General features: G+C 51.5%; 1 protein-coding gene across 2 annotated transcripts in view; it reads right to left on the bottom strand.

The window, feature by feature from the left end:
* gphnb (gephyrin b) overlaps positions 1–7,500 on the bottom strand; it is a gene marked incomplete at both ends in the record, with an annotated part of 93,553 nt that overhangs the window by 56,899 nt on the left and 29,154 nt on the right. The window lies entirely within an intron of this gene.

The raw sequence follows: 7,500 nt of genomic DNA, 5'->3' as shown, positions 1-7,500 counted from the left end.
AAAGTGCAGCTCTGTTTCCACCTTGTTTAGTGTGCAGTGGGTGCACAGTCTTATTCTGCCACTCTGTATTCTCTGTTTAGGGCCAAATAGCATTCCAATTTGCTCTGGTTTTTGGTTGATTCTTGCCAATGTGTCAGGTACTTTTCTTTTTGTTTTCTTATAATTTGGTTTAGTCTAATGTGTGGCTAGTGTGTGTGTGTGGCTCTGCTTGTGATTGTGAGAGTCCCAGAACCAGCTGGCTGAGGGGGCATCTCCCTCGCTCTCTCTCTCTCTATATCTCTCCCCCTCTCCCCCTCTCTTCCTCTCCCCCTCTCTCTCCCTCTCTCTCTCTCCCCCCCCCCCCCCCCTCTCTCTCTCTCTCCCTAGGTTATGCTGGATGACTACCGGTAATGTCTGGTGGCAGGGTGTGTTGTGTTGTGGCTGAAGTTGTGTCAAAGTGCTGATCCAGAGGTGTGTGTGTGTGTGTGTGTTTGTGTCTGTGTGTGAGTTTGTATGTGTGTGTGTCTATGTGTGTGTGCGCTCATGTATGAATGTGTGTGTGTGTGTGTGCGCTCATGTTTTAGTGTGTGTGTGTGCTCATGTGTGAGTGTGTGTGTGTGTGTGTGTGTGTGTGTGTGTGTGCATGCGCGCATGTGTGAGTGTGTGTGTTAGAAAAGAGAGACCTAGATCAAAAGATCACAAAGGGTCCTACCATAGAAGACAGACAGACAGACAGACAGGCAGACAGACAGACAGGTGGGAAAAAGGCGGGGGGGGGGACTAGTAAGGAGAGACTGAGAAGGATGGAGAGGGGAGAGGATGTACATAAGAAGGAGAAGAAGGAGAGGGGGTTGAGGAGAATGTAGAATGAGAGAGAGAGAGGGAGAGAGAGGGAGAGAGAGAGAGGAAATGACAGAGAGGGCCCAGAGGGAGAAACAGGGAGGGTGGGGGGGGAAGGGGTAGAGGTAAAGAATGAAAGAGCAAAGAGGAAAGTGGAAGGGAGGGAAGGAAAAAGAAATGGGGTTGGAGTGGAATATGTGATGAGGGGAGGGAGGAGGAGGGTGAGGAGAATGGGAGAGAGAAAGAGATGAGGGAGGGAGGGAGGGAGGGAGGAGGGTGAGTAGGTAAACAGAGAGTGCAGGACGATGCTCTGGGCTCCGGCAAATAAATGGGAGAGTGCTGACATTTACACACAGAGCCAGCTGAGAGAGAGGGGGGGGGGGGGGGGCTGAGAGAGAGGGGGGGAGGGAGGGAGGGGGGGGGGGGGGCTGAGAGAGAGAGGGGGGGGAGGGAGGGAGGGGGGGGCAGAGAAGAGAGAGAGAGAGAGAGAGAGAGAGAGAGAGCAGGCAAGTGGAACACACACTACCCTGGATTAGAGGGGCAACGCTGTGTGTGTGGCTGTGTGTGTGGTTGTGTGTGTGGTTGTGTGTGTGTGTGTGTCTGTGTGTATGTGTAAAGAGAAGAGAGAGAGAGAGAGATGGTGTGTGTATGTTGAGGGGGAACTTCCTTTAAGACTGCAGTATTCCTTATACACACACACACACACACACACACACACACACCCCTCCTCAGTCTTTCTCACCCAGCTACCCCTTGATCTAAAAATAGCCGCTCCACTCTCCGACAAGAGGCAGCAACCGTTCTGAACCAATCAACACAGCCTGTCAAAGGCATCGGTACCCTCCACCCCTCTATGTGTGTGTGTGTGTGTGTGAGTGTGTGAGTGTGTGAGTGTGTAAGAGGGGAACTCCTGACTAAAGGTAATAAAATGCAAGGCCCTGACGTCCCTCCCACTGCTGGGTGAACTGGGAGAACGTGATCCCTGAGAGGAACGGCAGAGTGAGGGAGAAAAGAGAGAGAGAGAGAGGGGGGGGGGTGGGAGAGGGGGGATGGAGAGTGAGAGGGAGAGTGAGAGATCTGGCTGCGGTTGAAACAGGCTTCAAAGGAATATTAATGTGATCCTGCGCAGGAGCTGAAGATAGAGGGGGGAAGAGAGGAGAAGAGGGAGGGAGGGACCGGAGAGGGATGGGAGGGAGGGAGGGAGGGGAAGGAGGGGAGGGAGGGAGGGAGGGAAGGGTGGGAACACAGCACGTCAGCATGGTGCAGGTTGCCGTGATGCTGTCTCCTCTGCGCTGTGCCTCTCTGCCCAGGTACATCCCCCCCCCCCCCCCCCCGTGTTCTGCAGACGTGCCAAGCAACCTGCATCCCAAACCTTGATAGGATCCTTCTATCCTGCAACTCACCACTTACAAATGGTGGTTCTTCATATTCATAAGAGCAGACAGACAGGCTCCTACTGGGCAGACAGACAGGCTCCTACTGGGCAGACAGACAGGCTCCTACTGGGCAGACAGACAGGCTCTTATTGGGCAGACAGACAGGCTCTTACTGGGCAGGCAGACAGGCTCCTACTGGGCAGACAGACAGGCTCCTACTGGGCAGAGAGACAGGCTCCTACTGGTCAGACAGACAGGCTCCTACTGGGCAGACAGACAGGCTCCTACTGGGCAGACAGACAGGGTCCTACTGGGCAGACAGACAGGCTCCTACTGGGCAGACAGACAGGCTCCTACTGGGCAGACAGACAGGGTCCTACTGGGCAGACAGACAGGCTCCTACTGGGCAGACAGACAGGCTCCTACTGGGCAGGGAGACAGGCTCCTACTGGGCAGACAGACAGGATCCTACTGGTCAGAGAGACAGGCTCCTACTGGGCAGACAGACAGGCTCCTACTGGGCAGACAGACAGGCTCCTACTGGGCAGACAGACAGGCTCCTACTGGGCAGACAGACAGGGTCAGCTATATCTGCTATGCTATCTGTTACTGCATATCTGCCTGCATGTGTCTGTACTGTGCATGTATCTGCCTACATTATACCATTATACATTCATCGAGAACCGCTTCCAGTTGAGAACCGGTAACAAATTGTTCGATGCATCGGAATCGTATGCCTCCGAGATGATCGAGTCCTCCTATTGATTCCGGCATGTTTTGCACATGGCCATGCGCTGGCAGTTGCGCATTGCAAAAAACTTGACGTTAAACTTCAAAAATTACAACAAGAAGTTGTGGCGGAGTCTAGGAAGAAACGCGTGTTTATTTCACGAAGAAAAATTACAACATTGCTACTTGTAACATCTGTAAAACTATAATTTCATGTAAGAGTAGAAACCCCAGCTGAAACATCTTTCGACGCAACACAGGCTAAAATGACAGGAATGCCACGTTTTTGACACGCTACGCACGAGTGCCACTGCAAGCGAGAAACACGTCCGTCTCTGAGGGTAAACATCCTATGCTAATAATACTAGCGCCACGCAGGCAGGCTTAGCAGATGTTTTCTTTGACTAAGAAACCCTAAATGAAAACAAATGCTGTACTAATATTCTCCCGCTTCATCCTGCCCCTGTTGTCATATCTGGCCCAAACATATTTGTGTGTTCAGGCGTCCTCAACCCTGAAAAAACTATACCATCAGCCCAGAGAGAAAGCAGACATGCTAATTTCTGCAGAAGAATTGTTGAGTTTATCAGTTTTATATTTGTTTTCAAAGTTATATCCTTTTAAGAAAAGGACTGTTTAAAAAATTTTTCCCAGTATTTTATTTTTATATTTATTTTTATTTCTATTCAAATGTTATGTTCATATATTATACACTGTGTCCAGAGACTTGAGATAATAAAACAGCTGCGTTGACGCTGAAAACCTGTGCAGGCCTACTTTTTTTCCACACAGAAAATTTATCAGGAATCGATAAAGAATGGATCGATAAGCAGAATCAATAATGGAATCGGTATCAATAACATCTTATCAATTCCCATCCCTCCTCCCGTGGCATTATGCCTTCCGGGGGTGGGGTGGAAAAGAACAAGTTGAAGAGAGAGAGATGTGGCCCATTCTCTGTGTGTGTGTGTGTGTGTGGTCCCAGGGCTGTGTGTGTGTGTGTGTGTGTGGTCTCAGGGCTGTGTGTGTGTGGTCCCAGGGCTGTGTGTGTGTGTGTGTGTGTGTGTGGTCTCAGGGCTGTGTGTGTGTGGTCCCAGGGCTGTGTGTGTGTGTGTGTGTGTGTGTGTGTGTGTGGTGCCAGGGCCGTGTGTGTGTGTGTGTGTGTGTGTGGTCCCAGGGCAGGGCTAGGCGTCATGGACGACTGCTACAGTCTCACAGTCAATCATCTACAGGACATAAAGCATTCAGGACTCATTATGTCCCTGTGATCCCGCGCTAATGGGGTTCCCCTCTCACACCCCTCACACACACATACACACAAACACACACACACACACACACAGATGGACGGACGCACGCACACAGAGATAGAAGGACAGATGCACACACACACATACCACACACAAACACACACACACCACACACACACACACACACACACACACACACACACACACACACACACACACACACACACACACACTTTGGATCAGCACTTTGAAACCAGTTCAGGCCCAAATGCCAGCCTGCTCCAGACAGACAGTCATCCATACAGTCATCCAGACAGTCATCCATACAGTCATCCAGACAGTCATCCAGACAGTCATCCAGACAGTCATCCATACAGTCATCCAGACAGTCATCCAGACAGACAGTCATCCATACAGTCATCCAGACAGTCATCCAGACAGTCATCCATCCAGACAGTCATCCAGACAGTCATCCATCCAGACAGTCATCCATCCAGACAGTCATCCATCCAGACAGTCATCCAGACAGACAGTCATCCATACAGTCATCCAGACAGTCATCCAGACAGACAGTCATCCATACAATCATCCAGACAGTCATCCAGACAGTCATCCAGACAGTCATCCATCCAGACAGTCATCCATACAGTCATCCAGACAGTCATCCAGACAGTCATCCAGACAGTCATCCATCCAGACAGTCATCCATACAGTCATCCATACAGTCATCCAGACAGTCATCCAGACAGTCAACCATCCAGACAGTTATCCATCCAGACAGTCATCCAGACAGACAGTCATCCAGACAGTCATCCAGACAGTCATCCAGACAGTTATCCAGACAGACAGCCATCCATCCAGACAGTCATCCAGACAGTCATCCAGACAGTCATCCATCCAGACAGTCATCCATCCAGACAGTCATCCAGACAGCCATCCAGACAGCCATCCATCCAGACAGTCATCCAGACAGTCATCTATCCAGACAGTCATCCATCCAGACAGTCATCCAGACAGTCATCCATCCAGACAGTCATCCATCCAGACAGTCATCCATCCAGACATCCATCCAGACAGTCATCCATCCAGACAGTCATCCAGACAGTCATCCAGACAGACAGTCATCCAGACAGTCATCCAGACAGACAGTCATCCAGACAGTCATCCAGAGGTGACTACAGATGCTGTGTGTGAGTGTGTGAGTGTGTGTGAGTGTGTGTGTGTGTGTGTGTGTGTGTGAGTATGTGTGTCAGTGTGAGTATGAGTGTGAGTGTGAGTATGAGTGTGTCTGTGTGAGTGTGAGTGTGAGTGTCAGACAGCATTGACATGAACCTACTTGCTGTTTATCGACACTGTTTGAATGGATCCTGATCTATCAATACTACAGATCAATGCATGGCTGGTGTCTATTTGATTTGAACAAATCAAAATTAAAACTTTAACATTTGATTTTGTTTTAGATGGTTTTCAAATGGTCACGTCCTCCCATAAAGAGACGTTTGCACCCCTGCTACCCCAGGGTACCCCAGAGTACTAGCTCTAACCCCAGAGTACTCACCCAAACCCCAGGGTACTCACCCAAACCCCAGGGTACTCACCCTAACACCAGGGTATTAACCCTGACCTCAGGGTATTAACCCAAACCCCAGAGTACTCACCCTAACCCCAGGGTATTAACCCTAACCCCAGGGTATTAACCCCAGGGTATTAACCCTAACCCCAGGGTATTAACCCCAGGGTATTAACCCTAACCCCAGGGTATTGACCCTAACCCCAGGGTATTAACCCCAGGGTATTAACCCTAACCCCAGGGTATTGACCCTAACCCCAGGGTATTAACCCCAGGGTATTAACCCTAACCCCAGGGTATTAACCCCAGGGTATTAACCCTAACCCCAGGGTATTAACCCCAGGGTATTAACCCTAACCCCAGGGTATTAACCCCAGGGTATTAACCCTAACCCCAGGGTATTAACCCTGACCCCAGGGTAGGCTCCCCATGAGCAACCTTCATGTGTGTGTTACTTGTAAATGGTAAATAGACTGACTTGTATAAAATTATGACTTATTCCAAAACACTTTACAACGGCCTCTCATTCACCCATTCACACACACATTGACACAACAATGGTGGCAAGCTACCATGCAAGGCGCCGGCCCACTCATTGGGAGCATATGGGGTTCAGTGTCTTGCCCAAGGACACCTCGACATGTGGCCAGCCCGGGATCGAACCGCCAACCTTGTGATCGTTAGACGCCGGCTCTACCTCCTGAGCCACAGCCTCTACATCGACCAGCCTCTACCTCCACCAGCCTCTACCTCCTGCGCCATAGCCTTTACCTCCACCAGCCTCTACCTCCACCAGCCTCTACCTCCTGAGCCACAGCTTCTACCTCCACCAGCCTCTACCTCCTGAGCCACAGCCTCTACCTCCACCAGCCTCTACCTCCTGAGCCACAGCCTCTACCTCCATCAGCCTCTACCTCCTGAGCCACAGCCTCTACCTCCACCAGCCTCTACCTCCTGAGCCACAGCCTCTACCTCCATCAGCCTCTACCTCCTGCGCCACAGCCTCTACCTCCACCAGTCTCTACCTCCTGAGCCACAGCCTCTACCTCCACCAGCCTCTACCTCCTGAGCCACAGCCTCTACCTCCACCAGCCTCTACCTCCACCAGCCTCTACCTCCTGAGCCACAGCCTCTACCTCCACCAGCCTCTACCTCCACCAGCCTCTACCTCCACCAGCCTCTACCTCCTGAGCCACAGCCTCTACCTCCACCAGCCTCTACCTCCTGAGCCACAGCCTCTACCTCCACCAGCCTCTACCTCCTGAGCCACAGCCTCTACCTCCACCAGCCTCTACCACCTGAGCCACAGCCTTTACCTCCACCAGCCTCTACCTCCACCAGCCTCTACCTCCACCAGCCTCTACCTCCTGAGCCACAGCCGCCCCCCCCCCCCCCTACTTGTGTGAAAAACGCTTCCTTCTTGTCTCCTGAGAGATGTGATGATGGAGCTTCTCTTCTGGGACCGCGGAGGACTGTTTGTGACCGTACATCACGTCACAGGCGGTGACAAGCGGATGGATGGAGGAGTGCGGCCACCTGCGCATGCCGCGGTCTTTGAAGAAGAAGAAGAAGAAGGCGAATGCGCGAACGTCTCACACCGTGCAGTAAACGGATGATTTAGAGCGTATCCGCGGGAGTGCTGTCCCTACTAAGTTACCTCCTTGATTGATCACGTCCCATCAGAGAAGAAGAAGAAGAAGGGCGACGTTTCAGGTTGACTTCTGTCTTGACGCGGCACATACACGTACAGATAAGA

Source organism: Nansenia antarctica (genome assembly GCF_963989245.1).
Source record: "Nansenia antarctica genome assembly, chromosome: 1".
Lineage (NCBI taxonomy): Eukaryota > Metazoa > Chordata > Actinopteri > Argentiniformes > Microstomatidae > Nansenia > Nansenia antarctica.
The sequence above is the reverse complement of the archived record's forward strand: the minus strand, read 5'-3'. Positions and strand labels throughout refer to the sequence as shown.